This window comes from Poecile atricapillus, chromosome 9 (genome assembly GCF_030490865.1).
Source record: "Poecile atricapillus isolate bPoeAtr1 chromosome 9, bPoeAtr1.hap1, whole genome shotgun sequence".
NCBI classification, from domain to species: domain Eukaryota; kingdom Metazoa; phylum Chordata; class Aves; order Passeriformes; family Paridae; genus Poecile; species Poecile atricapillus.
The window spans coordinates 5,593,336-5,609,240 of NC_081257.1; the positions used below are offsets into that span (position 1 = coordinate 5,593,336).

Here is a 15,905-nt window from a genome sequence, read left to right on the forward strand (position 1 = left end):
ATGGCCCTGAGATTCCCAGGATGGGGCTGTGGGCTGTGGGGACACCCTGCCAAGGAGGTGGCTCTGGGATGGGACACCCTGCCAAGGAGGTGGCTCTGGGATGGCCCTGAAATTCCCAGGATGGGGCTCTGGGCTGTGGGGACACCCTCCAAGGAGGTGGCTCTGGGTTGTGGGGACACTCTCCAAGGAGGTGGCTCCAGGGTGGTTTCCCAGGATGGGGCTCCAGGCCGCCCTGGGTGCTGCCCGTGTGCGCACGTTCCGCAGGCAGGGTGATCAGCAGGGCACAGATAGCCACGGCTTAGCAAAGCTTAACAGGTCAGATTGCTTTGCCCACTAAGCTAAACATAGCCTTTTATCTCATTATATGGGGAAAACCCTCTCCTCCACAGGAGGCAATCGCTGCAGGTGATTAATTACTAGGAAATGTGTATCGGGGTTGGGTTGTTTGCTGAGATATCAAAAGTCCTTTTTTCAAAGTTTGTTAAAATTCTGTTCCCCATTCAAATTGCTGAGAGTGATTGAACCTTGTCCCACAGTTGTTTCCCTTTACATTTTTAATAATTTGCCTTTATTAGAGTAATAAATAAGGGTGTTCCAAGCTTCCATTCAGAGCCATTTGATAAAAAGGCCACAATGGGAGCCACTGTGTCAGCTAATGAGATTTACGGTCAGGGGATGCAGGTATGCAGGAAAAGTCCATATAGTGAAGAATGAAAGCTTTAAGTTCTCAAAGGAGCATGCATTTCCTTAATAATATTAATAACAGTCCATTTTTGTAATTTAATTTTCTGCTATTATTTCTCACTGTCTAATCTGAAATATGACTGAAACAGTTGAGCAGTTTAAACGGAACAAAGGTGGGTTTCTTTTTTAAGGTGCAGTCCAAGGTCATGGTGTGACCTGGTTGTGTAGAGAGGGTACTCGAGGTTCATGTCCATGCCACAGTCCTACACAATTCCATGGCTCCTTCAAACACATCCTGCTCAGGATATTCTTTGCAAATGGAAGATAACTGGTCTCCTGTACAGAAGTTTAGCAAATAAGAAGGAAAAACAACTTTTAGAACGCTGTATTATTATTTGGCATCAGTGGTATCAGAGGAAGGTACTGAACCAAAATTCTGATTCCAAACTCTGGTTTTTTGTTTTTTTTTTTCTGGGAGAATAATTTTGATGTAATAGAGGGCTGAGTCCATGTAACCCATCTACTTGTGCAAAGTTGCACCCTGATTTCCAAATATTCTTCAAAGTCAGATTGTCTGAAATCTGCAGTTTGGTATGAGCTGATGTGACCCCTTTAAATTTTACAATCCTATAATTTGAGTTTAAATGATTTTGCATTAAATTTCTAATCTTCATGAGATTAGAAATCTCTATATCTCTGTCTCAGTGGTATGGAACTACAGGGGGAGAGTAACATTCCCTCCCAGAATGCAGGGGAGGGAATTCCTGTGGTGGAAACCACAAAGGACTTGGATCTCCCTCCCAGGACCACTGCATAATGTTAAGTAAACAGATTAATGCTGGAAGGCAGTTGGCACAAATTCTATTCTGAGAACAAGTTTATGGGGTTTAAATGCCCATTTATGGAATGATGGAGGGATTCCTTTGCTGCCTATCCACAGTTCCAAGAAGTTGTGGCACCCTCACAAGGTTGCTCTTCAAAGCTCTTGTCAGACCACTCTGTTGGTCTAAGATTTGTTCTGAGTGTCAACAAATATTTCCTCTCATCTACATGTGAGATGTTTTTAAACCAAAAAGAGGGTTGGATGCTGGTACAACACAGGTTTTGTATTTTTAGGCTGTTGAGAAGCTGATTTCAGCAGGGGATTCAGGTTTAGCTGTGTCAGGTGTTGCAGGTCCTCACTGTGGCCAGGGCAGATCCCTTTGGAGGAGGCTGCTAAGATGCTTCTCTGTCATTGCTGGGCTGAGGCTGTGGCAGTGAGCCAGGTTTACTTAAGCTTTACTGGGAAGCTCAGGCTAATTAATGCTTCTTAGTTTTTTGGTTTTTTTTCTGTTGTTGTTGGAAGAGCCTAATGACTTTTCTTCCTGCTTGGGTGATCCTGGGAGCCTGGTTTTGTTTTATGAGCTTTAAACCTGTGGCCAGGAGGAGACAGCAATGGTGGGACAGCCTCCCAGGCATCTGCTCTTTGTGGGAATGGCTTTTAGATGGTGAAAAAAGAAAAACTGGGATATTTGGAGATTTCAGATAGCAGAGATTGAAGGAGAGGGGGAACTGCAGTTCTGGCTGGCTGGTAGTTTTCCTTTCAGATATTGAGAAGGTTGGGATGCTGGTCAAGGAAGTGAGCTGATTGGAGCTGCAATAATTTATCAGTCAGAGCAAGTGGCAATTTGTAAAGGAAAATAAATGTGGCAGATAAAATAAAGAGTTCACGGCAACCGCGAGCCTCCGAGTTTAAATCACACAGCGAATGGCTGGGCTTGGAGAGGAGCTCTGGGGCTCTCTCAATCCAAGCCCTGTGCCTGGATTAGCTCCAGAACTTCCCCCAGCACATCCAGGTGAGCCCAACAGCTTCCCCCAAGGGCAGGGAAGGGTTAACCAAGGAAGCAGCTCCGAAGCGCTGCAATTTAAACTCGGGAATACACTGATTTTATAGTTAGGGAAATTGAAGCACAGTGGGATCAAGTGACCTACTAACATCTCCCAGTCAGGAAACAGCGGGGCAAGTCCTTGACTGTGACTGTTCTGAGGTCCCTCTCCTCCACTCCTCCTTTTATTAGGTCGTGTTGCTTCCCAGGATAACAACATGTTTGCGCAGTTTGGGAGCGCAAGCTGTTTCCTTGCAGAAATGTTACTGCTCTGCATTCCCACACTGGAGAGACACCGAATCTGGAAACAGATTTAACTCTTGTTTTTAAAAACGTAGCAAATGAGGTTTAAAAATACGAGAGGCTGCCAGTCTGCTGTTCTAGTTTAATTATCTGGGTTGTGATTAGGAAAATATTAGAAATCTGCTGCTGCTTTCCAGTGCTGTTCCTCTGATTGGACAACCTCACTGGAAAGGAGGTCTTGGTCCCCAAGATCCTGAAAGAAGAATTAAAATTATGTTCCTGTGTTTCCTGTCATTAATTATCTCATAAAGACCTTGAAATGTGCTTGTGATGTCTATCACCAGCACATATGGAATTAAAATTTTCTCCAAAGAAATTAGGTAGGCTTTTTTGCCTCCGAGTATAAATTGCCAGTTGAAGTTTTCCTGGGCAAAGGGTTTTGTCAAGTTGCAGTTCAAGCTCAACAGCTAAAGTCTCGTTCCTTCTATATCCCGTAAGCATTGTCATGTTTTTTAAACTTAGTCCCAAAGAGCATCTTTCTATTTTCCATTCCATTTTTCTGCTCCATTTCCGCTCCTTGCCCCCAAGTTAAGGTGTTAAATTGTTTTTCTGTCAGAGCTAAATAACATGCTGCTGGATGCTTTAATAGGCATGAAGATGTGCTGACAAACCCTCATTTCAGATGGTGTCTTGTTTGCAGGGCTTTGCTATTAAATTTGATGATGGAATACCTCAAAAGAGCACCAGCCAACGCTGCAGCCATTTTGAGCTGCATGTGCTGGAAGCCAGGTTGGAAAATGTTAATATTTTCCCAGTTGTGTCCAAAAAGTAATAATAATAAACTCCCCAACCCTTTAAATTCTGAGCTCAGAGTGTTCCTAGGGGTGCTGTTCACTGGCTGGCCCATTTCTGAGTGTGGAATTGTTATTTTTAACTCTGGTTGGAGGGTACCTGCTGTGGGTAGCAGGTATTCCCTGGGATTGTGGTCTTGTAGCTCTGAGGGGAGTGAGCAGGTGTCAGCCTGGAACCAGAGAACTCCTGGCCCTTTCTCAGCAGTGCTGGAGCTCAGGTTTGGGCCATTTCTGAAGAGTTTTCACTTGGGAGCTTTAAATGAGGACAAACACAAGTTTGCCTCTTTATTCCGAGCTCCTTGATGCGCACCCAAGGCAGGCTCCAGCATGGTGCACGAATCCAAGGCTTGGGAGCTCCAGGATCTGCATCCTCTAGGATGGAGATCAGCATCAGTGCTTGGCCTTGGCTGCAGGATGGTGTGGGGGAGGTAGAACCAACACAACCCTGTGAGCAGGTTCCAAACAAACCTCCAAAAATCTTCCTGGCTTGTCCATCTCCCCATGTGCTCTGGTGCTCCAGAGGCCTGCGGTGAGTGAGCACTGGGAATATTCATCTGCAGAGCTGGTTGGATTTGGTGTATAATGAAATGTTCAAACTAAGGTTTTCTTTCCCTTTTGAACATACTATTTTTTTTGTTGTTGTTGTTATTTTTCTCCCCCTCTTATTCCCTTGCCTATCCTGTTAATTAAAACCAAGTATTAGAGATTTTTTCTGGTATAGACCTTATGATTCTGTCTCTGGCCTGAAGTTTCTGTAGTATGACAGAAAGTCTTTGAGAGCAGCACTCATCAAACTGGCAACAGAACAAGATTTTATGCTATGTTGGATTTCTTTAAGCTATTCCTCTCTTCTTTCAGGAAAGACAGCGTAAGAAAAAAGTCTTCTTTAATGTATTTTGGTACTGTGTCAATCAGCCTTCTATCGCTTTTCAAATTATCTTTAAAATTTCTACCAAAAAAAAAAAAAAAAAAAGAATGTCAGATAATTGCAGATGTCTCAGTATCTTCCTGCTTTTCTGACAGAGCAGTAGAGGTCACCAACATTTATGGGTCTGGGACCTCAGCACAAGACATTTAACTCGAGCACTGCTTTGTTCAGGGCTAGGATTCAGTTTGAGCTGCACTGCAAACTCCTCACAGCTGCAGTTTGTACTGAAAACTTGTTCTGAAAAGGGGACACGTCTCTCTGCTTAATATAACCCAAAGTCACTGCATCTGGTGTCCTGGCATGCATGTAATTGCCTGTAGCTTCCTAATGACAAAGGCAGTCTCACATGAGAAAATTCTGCATTGATCCTAGTCCTGATTTACATTTTACTTCGTTAAGAAAAAATTGATCAGCATAGATAAAACTCCTGATCAATGATCCCAGCACTTTTTTTTTTTTTTTTTTTTTTTTTTTTTTAAATAGCTTCCATTTTGGTGCAGTGCAGACTTTTGGTTTAACTGGCTGAATTGATATTCTGAGCAGCGAGTAAGGCAGGATGACAGAGCATCAGCACAGCTACTCCTATTATTGCTCAGGGAGGTGTGCTCCTGCCCACCCTGGCCAAGGCACAGGCAAGCCATGAGCCACTGCTGTCCTAGGATGCTACAGAACACATCCCAACTTTTATCTGTACTGTTTTACACATTCTTCACCAAAAAAAAAAAAAAAAAAAAAAAAAAGGTATTTTGTATTTTCTTGTGTTCAGTCACTCTCAGGATTGAATGGTTTGAGATAGGGAAGTTGTAGTTTGGACATGGCACATGTACTGGTCACAGTTTCCTTTAAAAAGTAAACTATTACACAGAAAAATGTTCTGCTTTTCAAAGGACTGATGTCTCTGTCTTATTTTTGATATTTGTGTTTGTTTTGCACTGCCATAACACGGTGTTCCATTGGAAAAGCCTCTTACACTTCTGAATCCTGTATGTGCTAATAATTGAAAATAGCAGATACATAATAGCTCGGGATGGATGGTGAGAAGCTGAAGATCAATGCAGTGATTCCCCCAAGTGCAGGGCTGCAAGGAAGAGGAAGGGAAGGGCAGAGAGCTGCTCTGGCATGTGTGTGTGGTTTTACAGCACATGCTGATGTGACCAGATCAGGTTAAACAGGGATATTTCGCTGTTCCTCCTGTACGGTTTTGGATTTCTGGCGGGCATGGCAGGGACACAAACCCAGCACAAACCCCACAGCGCTGCAAGGCTGCTTTTTTTATTTATTTTATTTTTTTTTTTTCCCTTCCTATTTTGCTTAGAATCCCCATTGTTCTTACATAAACAGAAAGAGCAGGGGAGGGCGAGAGAGCCGGATCTTTGCAGAGGGTGATTATGAAGTAATTTGCAGCACGGACACGCCGGGCTGTCATCAGCGGGCACAGCCCGAGCAGCGCCGGGCACTGCGGGCTCCGCATCCTGCGCCTGCTCGGGGGTGCCGGGGATGCGCCGCTCCCCGCGCCCCCTTCCCTCCACAGCCTTCCTTTCATCCCCCCCTTTCCTCCTCCAGCGACAGTGATAGGACTTGACAGCCCTTGTCCTTGAAGGTTTCTCCCGTTTCTGAGTAAGTGGCATATTCCTGGTCGCTTGCCATCTTCCGTTTTTGTCATTATCCCAGGGGGAAGCATTAAAAAAAAAAAAAAAAAAAAAAAAAAAAAAAATCGCAAACAACAAACATGGTGGTTCAGTCCATATTTTTTTTATTTATTATTTTTTTATTTTTTTTTTTATTGCTGGTTGTCGTTTGCTCCTTTCCCCGCGGTGTCCGCGGCGGTGTCCCCGGGATGCTGCGGGATGCTGCGGGATGCTGAGGATGCTGAGGGATGCTGGGGATGCTGGGGATGCTGGGGATGCTGGGGATGCTGGGGATGCTGCGGGATGCTGCGCGCTGCCTCCCCGGCGGTGCGGCGGTGGTACGGTCTGCAGAGCGGCTCATGCCGAGCCCTGAGCCGCGAGCAGGCTGCTGTGCTGGGGAGGATGTCTTAGCCAAGTAAGTAGCGACATCCACAGCATGAGAGCAATAGTGATGGTGGTGCTGATGATGATAATAAAAAAAAAAAAAAAAAAAAAAAAATCTTTCCCCTTTCCGTTCCGAGCTCGTTTATTTGGCATTTTGCTGCCGCCGGGGAAGGCGCGAGCTGATGGGAAGATGGTGTGGGGATTGGGGCTGAGTGATGCATTAGGTTTTGGTTCGTGCCCTGGGAATCTCTGCAAAGGTAACGCTGCGACTCGTGTAGATTATTCTGTAAGGTCAAAGAGAAACTGCATAGCTAAAAGGCTCTCTTGCATCAGAAAGCGTTTGCTGGGCTTCGGTAGGTTGAGAATTCAGCATGATCTTGTTGTTTTTGAAACGTAGGGGCTTGATTTTGATTAAATCAGTTCTTTAGTGATGAGGAAAACACGTGGATGGGATTTTGCTTTTATCATTGCTGGTAAGAATCGGATGTGCCTTTCTTTTTTTCCCTTTCAGAAGCTCACATTTCACTAAAATGTGAGCAGTACACTTTGACTGTTGTATTTTTCTAACTTTAATGTTCTCTTACGATAGGCAAAGCTATTTCTTGTCAGGAAAATCTGTAATCCTCAGCTGGGTTCCTTGCTGGAGCTGTTTATAGTTTTTCAGTGTGTCTGTTTGAAAGAAAGGGCACGCAGGTTAAAAACCCCAGACATTGCCTTTGTATTGAGATGGACTAGAAAATAATGTGGAGAAAATCGGGAATTTTGTCTAATTCCTTTTAACCATGCACGATGTTTCCTGTGGCAAGATGGGGAAAGGCTTTCCTGAGGTGCACGGTGTAATAATTAGGAATTCTGACAGATAGACTTTGGTATTTATTTATTTATTTATTAATTTTATCAAGGGAAGAATCAGCTCCAAGCCGCATGGAAAAAAAAGCTTTTGGCTGCTCATGAGGCACCCAAGGCTTTAAGAGAAAACCCAAGATTACGGGAGTCATTTCCGATTATGTAAAGGGAGATTCTGTGCGTTTGATCCGCGCCTGCGGCGCTGGCAGCTCCTGCGCTCCGGGCAGCAGCCGAGCTCTGCCCCAGCCTCACAATTCCCGACTTTTGCTGCTCCCATCCCAGCCGGGGCCACTTCCCAGAGCATCGCCCGGCGTTCCCGGGGCTGCCGAGGCCATGGCTGTGGGCAGTCCCGGCGCTCGGAGGCAGCCGCCGGCTGATGCTTAGCGCGGGTGCTCCCCATCCCTTCCGCAAGGTGAGTATTGAAGGGGCTCAAAGGGAATGGCTCTGCTTGCAGGATAAAGCGCTTCGTTAGGATAAACCTCAGGGTTTCTGCTCCTTTGAAGCCCTGATTGCTTTCTGTTGTGGGGCTGGGAAAGGATTGCAGGGATATTACACAAGTTGGGATGCCTGGAGGAGAGCTGGCACGTTTAATAGGGGGAAATTGTGCTTTTATTGCTGGGGTTTGAGATTGATGCTAGATATTTGTGGTACGAAATTGATAATGAGGGTTTTTTGTTAGTATTTGCTTAGAAAAGGGATTACAGGTCGACTTCACAGTCCACATGTTTTGTTTTTTTTTGCTGCTGAGATGCATTCCTGATTAGCATTTAATTTGTGAGAGGTCATCCATATGCATGACTGGCTCTTGTACCTTGCTCTGGAATAACTGTTTGACTCAGGTATCCAGCAGGTCTCTGATCACAGACAGCTTTTACTTTGTTCATGCTCCTCTCATTTTAATTCAAATTGCTACCTGTGAAGAGGTGGTTCACATTTTCCCTGTAGTGCTGGTAAAATGAGTAAGTTGGTGAATAAGGCAATAAAATAAGGCTTGTAGATAAGTTGTGTGGAGTAATGCAGCATGAAGGTTTTTCCCATTTAGGGTTTTTTTTTTTTCCCTCTGTGTGCCCCCTTTTCATCCTTTTTGTGTATCTGTCTTCATTTCTATAGAGAATTGATTTTGGCCCGCATCAATGCTAAATATACATTCATTTTCACAGAAAAGGTCAGTTTTCTTCTCTGCTGCAAATCAAAACTGCATGATATTCCTCATGCTTTCTGCATATATAAAAAGGTTGCATGCATGTATACTGGAACAGCTTGGAAGAGTTTCATGCTTCCCAGCAGGATTCCAGGTTGCAGAAGACATGGTAATGATGAACTAGGTATCATACTGTTCCTCTAAGAGCTGCCATGTAGTCACTTTTGTGAGTGCTTTTTTCCTTTTAAATTTCATACCATATATCTAGGAAACAGCTTGGAAAGGTTTTCTTTTCCCCTTTCGTCTTCCCCCAGCATTTAAAACATACGGCTTATCTTTCCCAGGGCTGTTGGATTAGGGATGCAACATTTTTTGAATCCTACTAAATATATATTTATGTATCTTCCTGTCTGAACACAGCAACTGCAAGAATTCATGCTGCTAACATATGAGAATGTTAAAAGTGTTTTTTGCTATTTTTTTTTTTTTTTTCATCCTGCAGTTCACATTGTCAAATGCCAGTTGTGTAGGTAGTAATAATTCCTTGTTACATTTTGGAATAAATGTAGAAGTCTTGACCTTGTAACTCCCTCTCCCACTCACTGAGAGCCCATTGCACTGCAGTAGGACTCCAGCAGTGGGGCTTCTCTAAATGGACCCCACCTCCTTTATGAAATGGAAATACTTTTACAGCTTGCACCTAAAATCATGTTCTGAAGGGGAGAAAGTGGTTTATTTGATTAACCTGACTGGGAAACCTTGTAGAGAACAAGCTGCCTTTTGCCAGGTTTTTTCATTCTGTTTTCAAGGAGACACAATGAAGGATGTTACAGTTCCCTGGAATTTAGCAAGTACTCCTCTGATTAATTACTCCTCAGATTATACATTATCTGATCAAACTCCAGCGTCCCCCCCCATGATTAAAATCACACATTTCTGAATAATTTTAACGTGCCAGTTGAAAAAGGGCTTAAAAAAAACCCAAAACCCAAAAACCAGCCAAGGATTCAAGAGGTGTTTTTCTTTAACTTAGATGCTAAAATCTGATGCCAAAGCTTCAGCCAGCCCCTCAGTGGGATCCCTCTCGTGCTGAGGCAGGCAGGGAGCGATGATTTCTCTCTGAAGGGAGCAGCAGAGCTCCCTCGGTGTGCTGGGATAGCTCCGGAGCCTCCGCAGCCCCTGCAGTCCGGGCTGGCACCTGGGCAGCCTTGGCCCCACCGCCCTGGAGCCTGCCCAGCAGGGATGCTCCATCCTCATCCTTCCCCAGCTCCCGAGTGCTGCTCCAAGGGAACGGATCCTTAGTGGAGCAGTTGCGTAAGAGAACAGTCTTTCTCTCTAGGTAGGTTATGCTCCGCATGCTGGATGGGTTTTTTATGTGCCAGTGGAGATAAATAAAGGGCGTTGTGGAGGTTATATAAAAATACCGGCTTTAATTTCATCTGTAAAACAACGGAGAGGGTCAATGGCATTTTATTGTAAGCTTTACTTGGAAGTTTGGTACCCTTTTGCAGGAAATTTTAGCATACGGTGCAATTTTAAGAACTGTAGGGTTTCTGGTTCAAGTTTACTGATTTTACTCGTGTTTAGTTTAAAAAGCATGGTTTTACTGTTGCATTTTTTGATAAATAACCTTGGTTTTTGTATTAAACCTGGAGATTTGCAGTTGAAGAAAAAGAACCAATGTATAAGATAAGGGTTGGGAACGAGGCATATTTAAATAAATTTAAGAGGCTGTCAGCTCTGTGAAAGGCAGGACGTGTTCCCTCCGAACGCTGCAGATGAGTGAAATATGGAGCCTCGGAAGGGATGTGGAATTCCTGCATAGGTACCACAGTTGGCAGAGTTGGGAAATGGTAACCAAGTTACAAAATACTTCCCTTCTACCCCACAGTGCATGGACAAGTTCATCCTGCTGGTAACATGTTTTTCCTTGTTTTTAAAATATTCGTGGCACAGTTAAAGCGTCCGAGGATTGTGCACCAGGCTCTCAGAGAGGCCTAGAAACAGTTAATAGGAAAAGCTAGAAGAGGATCAGGAGTAAAACTGGGATTTCTGTGGAAGAGTTTGTGCATTTTTCACCTTTTATCTCCTTTGCCCACACGGGGAAGGTGAAATGGCTGGAGAAAGCCACTGATTTCAGAGACACAGGATAGTTGAGGTTGGCAAGTACCTCTGGAGCTGGTCCATCCCCAACCCCTCCTGCCCAAGTGGAGTCACCTGTACGGGGCAATGTCCAGTCAGGTTTTCAGTACCCCCAGGGATGGAGACTTCACAACCTCTCTGGGGCACCTGTGCCAGTGTTTGGCCACCCTCACAGCTTTTGACCTTTAAATGGAATTTTCTACCTTTGCTCTCCTCTCCTTTCTGCCTTTCACCGGACACCAGTGAGAAGAGTCAGGCTCCATCTTCCTCACTTTCTCCCATCAGCTGTTTGTTGAGAAGGTCCCCCTGAGCCTTCTGCTCTGCAGGCTGAGCAGCCCCAGTGCTCTGTGTGTCAGGTGCTCCAGTCCTTTCCTCAGCCCTGCATGCCTTTGGAGGGCTGTCTCCAGGAGGCCCAGGCTGTCCTGGGAGCCCAGCCCAGGTGGGAGCACTGGGAGCGCTGCTGGGAAGGGAGGCAGCCCTGTGCTGTGAGGACACGCTGCTGGCTCCTGCTCAGCTTTGGGACCAACAGGAACCCCAAGGCCTTTTCTGCAGAGCTGCTTCCCAGCCAGCTGGCCCCCAGCCTGTCCTGCCTCAGGGGCACAAGTGTGCCTTTCCCTCTGCCGGCCATCCCGGGATTCCTCTTGGCCTCTCTGAGAGGCAGCTCATCCATCTGGTGGCACAGCCACACCTCCCCATTTGCCCAGTCTGTGTCCTTGCACAGGGTGCTCTGTTCCTTCATCCAGACCATTAATAAAACTTTTGGCTGTTGCACTGAAAGAAATCCCTTGGAAGGAGACGATTAGAGCTGGAACTGCAATTTCAAGATTTAGCCCAGAATTGAAGTGCTGTGTTATTAAAAAATGCCAAAATTTGGTCAATATCCTGAATACGTTTATGGTCGTGAGTGTGGAATTTGCCCAATGCATTGCATCAGCATCCCAGGGTTTGAGGATGAAACAGGAAAATCAGTGATTCAGATTTACTAAGAGCTTATTTTATATATTAAAGAATGAAGACTCACAGCTGATGAAGTAATTTCAATTGATAATTTCATTCGCTGCATTTCAATTAAAGTGAGTTAAAAATAAAACCATATGAAATGAATTAAAAATAAAATGAGATTTAGTCCAATCTGATTTGGATCTTGCTGAAAAATCTGTCGCACAGAATGAGGAAACAGGATAGGGAAGATGCTTATCTGTGAGATGCTGGGCAAAGAGCTATTTCTGTAGTCCTGGCCTGTCCAGTTCACTGACCTTCCCAGCTCCTGACCTCTGGAAATTAGTTGGGCATTTGGAGAAAATGACACTCCTCATATACACACTCCATCTGAGGAGATCTTTACTTAGATAAGAGCTGTCTTAGTCTGGTAAGTTATCTTCTGTGCTTTGGTTTGGATTGTGTCCCGCAGTATAAATCCGCGTAGACTTTGGACCGCGGTTTAGGATGAGGTGCAGCACATTGAACGGGGCTCGGGATTCCTCCTTCTGTATCCCCCAGCTCAAGTCCCATATGACAACTCCCACCAGCTGTCAGAGGTGAGGCAGGGAATGACAGCCCACCCTGGGATTGGGTGATGGAGTTTATTCAAGATCCAACAAGTTTTGGGCTTTTACCCTACTTGATCTCACACGCAGGCTGTCCTAGGCATCCCCCCCGGCTTTTGTCTCCATGCATCTCAGAATTCCAGGATCTCCCCTGACTTGTCTTTCCAAACTTGTCTTGGTCTTCTGTCCAATCTTCACTTTTTTTATCCCGACACCCTTGTTTTCTCAGAGACCACTTCTTCAGCCTTGTCTTCCTTCTGGAGCTCAAGGGGCCTCAGTTTCCCCAGTCTCGGTAATCTGGGCAGATCCTCTGCTGTGATCAGTCCCTTTGGTGATGCTGTCTCATCCCTCTGCACTAACTCCATGCTCCACTCTTTTTAGTCCAGGTGTTCTCAAAACCTGCAGCCAAGCCAGTGAGGCTGGAACCACCAAGGAGCAGGCTCATGCAGGAGAGTGGAACAGTCTGGGACATCTTTACAGCCTCACAGCTGCTCTGGGATCTGCTGCTCTCTGCACTGAAGCCATCTGTCACCTGTGACTGGAATGGGGTGTCACCCCATTCCCTTGGCTGCCTCAGCCTTCCAAGCACAGGTCCTGCCATCCACACTCTTTGTCCAGCAGCTTTCTGTGCCTCAGTGGGCCTTGAGGGAAGAGTGACACTTCTCAGAGTGGTGGTGGCTCTTTGGCACGGGCACTGCTTATCTTGGGGCTGGATGAAATCATTGCAATGGTCGTGCTCAGCATCTCACTAACCTTGGCACCCCCCTGGGTGCTGAGGAAGCACAATAAAATGCTCTGCCACCGACCTGACTTGTCTTTCACAGTGGTACACCTCGTGTCACACAGGTAATTAGAAGGGAACAGCGTTCCCAACAAACCGTTCCAGTCTCCTTGGGAAATGTGCAATCCCAGATGTCAGGAGGCAGCATTGATCTGTGTCCTCTGTAAGTCACTTGGAGAAGAAGCTGTTGTCCTGGCTGAGGACAGCTGTTCAATTTGCACTGCAGCCTTCCCATGCCCCTTTCCCCTGCTTGCATTGTAATGAACATTCTGCACGTTGTTCTAAAAATACCTCCAAATGATGTTTGATATTAAGGGACCAGCGAGATGCAATTACGATGAAATGATGATTTCGTGGTGTTTTTCACAATGACACGAGATTGTCATCCTCCCTCCCCCAGTGCTTGAAGCAATACCTATTTATGAGTAGTTGAGTTAACCTGGGAAATTCCAAGAAGAATTGCGGACGGCTCCTGAGATGCAATGCAAATTGTTGCAGTACCCATGGAGGACATTTGCATTATGGTAGGACTGGTTGTCTCTGTAATGCTGTCGTGGTGATTGTTATGCAGAGAACTGCAGGATAAAATGGTAGTGCTAAATCAGCAGTGCTGAATAAGATGGCTGAAAATGCCAGGAAAACAAACTGTTGGAGCAGGAGGATTACATGAGGAATGAGATTCCCGATTCCCAAAGCAAGACACCTCTCAGCCTTCTTGGGGACGAGCTCTTGCTACTGCAGGTTATTTTTGTGGCTCTTCTGAGCGTTTGGTGCCTCTCTCATCCCCACACTGCATGGACAGGGCTCCTGGCAAGGAGCTGAGGGGATGCCCTGTGTGGCTTGGGCTGACCCAAAGGACGTGGAAGGACCGTCCTGATATTTCCATTGCAGCATCAAGAGCTCCCCTTCAGGGCACAGAGGTGTTGAGGTGACTTTTTATCCTGAGTATTTCTGGGGAGCTGCTAACCCCAGGGCACTGTGCTGGTGAGTTTGCACCACTGTTGGCAGAATCTTTGGTTTATTTGATTTTAAATCTTGTTTTGGTTAATCCAAAATAGGACTGGCTAAATCTGTGTGTCCTGTGTGGCGCCTAAATATTAGAGATAGGAATGTGGAGGGGTTGGATTTATTTACATGCTTGGGCTGAAGTGGGAAGACAAAAGAGGGGAATATGTAATTTATTCCAGGAATATGTGACACGACAAGAGGTGACATGGATAGGGACCACTGGAGCCTGTCTAAAATGAAGTGTTTTGGAAATGCAGGTGGGACCTGGCCCCTCCCCAAGCTGGGGGAAGCCTGGGTGGGCCAGCTGCTGCCTGTGGCTGGCAACAGACTTGACCTTGGAGAAGGGAGAATGTGTTGAGGGAGACAAACTGTGCTCAGGCTGTCAGGAAAAAAAAAAAGAAAGGGACTCTCTGCTGCAAAGCTCGAATTGCTGCATATTGCTTTGGTTATCTTCTTATAAATCTTAATGTGGCTGTTCAATTGAAGCAAGTAGAGTTAGGATGCCATTCCCTACCTTGGGATGGATCCTCCCCTCCAGCAATGTTTACAAAATAATGAAAAAGGGAAGTGGCAATCTGAGGAAGGGACATGTAAAATCTGCAATGCAGAAATAGGATTATATATTTATCTGAGTTCTCATGTAGACAGATGATTAATACAGTACCAGCTACAGGGTTTATAGCTTGTTATATCATTAAGGTTCCCTGTAACTCTAATGTGAAAAGATAATAAATTAAGTGTCCTCTTCTCTGCCCTTGTCCTCCTTTTTCTAGTTTAGAAATGCACTTGGAAGTTTTAATCTGAAAACATGATTCTGGTACCAGAACTGAGGACCAAAAGGAATGAAAGGGAAAATGGACGACATCTGAAGTGGTTTTTTTTTCTTGAACCTTTTTAAGATTTAAAATTGAGTGCATGAGGTCTTAACATACAAGCCTCATTTACATATCTGCTTTTGGATTAGGACAGGATCTTGAAAAATATTGCTAGGAAAGTATTTTTGGGGATTTTTTTCCACTTGTTAGAGAAAACTGACATACAATTTCTTAATGGGGTCCAGCTTCCTTCTAAGGATATCTTGTCCCCCTCCTTTATCTTATCTGGAGCAGATGAAAGCTGCAGATACAGGACAAGTTAAATTTTCTAGTATCAATCAGGTAAGTAGCAGTGCTTTCTGAGCTTTAACTGCCAAGCTCTGAGAGAAGAAATATTGCAATAGTTAAGGTAAACCTAAATTAGAATGCCGTGAAAGAGCAAAGTTAAAGTAACCAGAAACATCCAAACGTTCCTTTTAAAGAAGGGACTTTATAGTGGGAGACAGTCCAGGTGAGCTCAGTGTTGGCACTGGTGGGCACGGGGAATCAAAGAGGATTAAGGGCTGGGATCCTCTGGAAAGCCTCTGTGCTGGATTTATCCTGTGCAGTGAACTAACCCCACTGCCTTTAGGCAGAGCATGACCCAGGGTTGTGGCAGTGGCAGCAAATCAAAGTGCTGGAACTGACCCTGGGCACTGCAAAGGTTCCTGCAGGAGGGCAGATTTCACAGGGAAGCTTGGGAAGAGTTCTGTCCATTGCTGGATTAGGGAAGGGATAAATCTTTGCACATGAAGAAGAAAATCCCTGTCTGTGTGTAGGTACAGAAATGTGCATGTATGCATCTCTAAAAGCACCCAAACAGAGAGCAGTTGCTCTAAAATCCTTCTTGCTCTTTGGTTTACTGTGGAGTTTAATTCCATTCAAAGTTAATCTCGCAGTGGTTCACTTGAAAACAATACCAATTTTGTACTGCCTCCCACACACCAGATCCACTCCCTTCCTCAGTAATTCTTGTTTGACCTCACAGCTGGTTCTCCAGAAA

General features: G+C 45.2%; 1 protein-coding gene across 4 annotated transcripts in view; it reads left to right on the plus strand.

The window, feature by feature from the left end:
* Positions 1–15,905, plus strand: part of ATP2B2 (ATPase plasma membrane Ca2+ transporting 2) — a 398,648-nt gene that overhangs the window by 168,329 nt on the left and 214,414 nt on the right. The window contains exon 1 of one of the 4 annotated variants that reach the window (XM_058845510.1): positions 6,752–6,840. The exons of the other annotated variants lie outside the window; for them this stretch is intronic. The gene's annotated coding sequence lies outside the window, so the exon portion shown is untranslated. Of the gene's footprint in view, positions 1–6,751; positions 6,841–15,905 lie in introns of those variants that run through there. 4 annotated transcript variants of the gene reach the window in all.